The sequence below is a fragment of the Papaver somniferum genome, unplaced genomic scaffold, assembly GCF_003573695.1.
Source record: "Papaver somniferum cultivar HN1 unplaced genomic scaffold, ASM357369v1 unplaced-scaffold_19, whole genome shotgun sequence".
Classification (NCBI taxonomy): Eukaryota; Viridiplantae; Streptophyta; class Magnoliopsida; order Ranunculales; family Papaveraceae; genus Papaver; species Papaver somniferum.
The window spans coordinates 18326648-18327951 of NW_020628818.1; the positions used below are offsets into that span (position 1 = coordinate 18326648).

General features: G+C 40.0%; 1 pseudogene; it reads right to left on the bottom strand.

Annotated features, from left to right (window-relative positions):
* Window positions 1-490: 490 nt before the first annotated feature.
* Window positions 491-590, bottom strand: LOC113339124 (annotated as a pseudogene).
* Between the last annotated feature and the right edge of the window lie 714 nt (window positions 591-1304).

The following is a 1304-nucleotide window of genomic DNA, read 5'->3' on the forward strand; positions in this document are numbered from 1 at the left end:
TAAAGAGAAACCTAGTAGTTCGAAGCGTCTCGATTACCTTAATCTAGAAAGTCCGGCTTTTGAAGAGTCTGTTTTTGAACGTTCTTTGACTGAGGAGAGAATCCTGTTGCTCCGATAGCGCCAGAAATGGCAACTTTGAAAGCTTTGTTGAATCCAACTAGGACTACCCGTCCTTCGTGTATTAAGTTAGCTGAAACGGAGGCACCCTATGAACTGAAACCTGGGACCTTACAGATGCTCCCAATCTTTTTAGGGAAAGAAAATGAAAACCCTTATTACCATGTTAGGGATTTTGAGGAAATTTGTAGTACTCTAAGAATTAGAGGCTTAGATGATGATGCTTTGAAACTTAGGTTATTCCCATTTTCCCTGAAAGATAAGGCCAAGTCGTGGCTGTATAGTTTGGACTCCGAGTCAATTGAGACATATGAACAACTTACATCTGCCTTTTTCAATAAGTTTTTCCCTAGGCACAAAACATCGTCTATTAGGACGCAAATATGCACATTTTCACAACAAGAGGGAGAATCTTTATATAGGTATTTGGAAAGGTTCAATGATTTATTATCCCAGTGTCCTCATCATGGTTTAGAAAAGGTTAGGCTAGTTCAGATCCTTTATGAGGGTTTAGATTATTCCACAACGACCATGGTTGAGTCTCTATGCACTGGTGGATTTGAAAACCAAACTGTTGATGCGGCGATGGAATTTTTTAATGAAATCGCCGAAAAAACCCAGCAATGGGAAAATAGTAGGGCACCCCAGAAAACAATTCTTTTAAGTAGAGGAAACGTTAATAGGGTAGAAGGAGGCTATGAATCAGATGCCAAAATTGTGCTATAGCAAAAAGGTTAGAAGCCTTAGAAGTGGGCCAGACTAGTGGTAGAGTGGAGCCTTTTTGGGAAGGCCAGAATATTGAAGAGCAGGCCAATGCTCTTTATAATAACACTAGATTTGATAACCGTCAAAAGATTGACCCATATTCAGAAACCTATAATCCTGGTTGGAGAAACCATCCGAACCTTTCGTGGTCTAAGGGCCAAAGTCAAGGTCAGTTTAGTAATTCTAATGCTCCCCCAGGTTTTGGCTATACTAAGAATCCTTCAGGACTAGCTCAGTTTCAGAATCAGTCAGATAAGAAAATCCTAAGTTTAGAGGAATCTCTCGCCTTGTTAACTCAGCAAACTGCAAAATTTTATCCGTAGAACAGAGTCTACAAGCTAGTAACAGGATAGGACAAGAAAATAGTCAGGCTATTTCCGAGTTAAAAACCCAGGTTGGTCTGATAAGTGATTCTTTGAGAG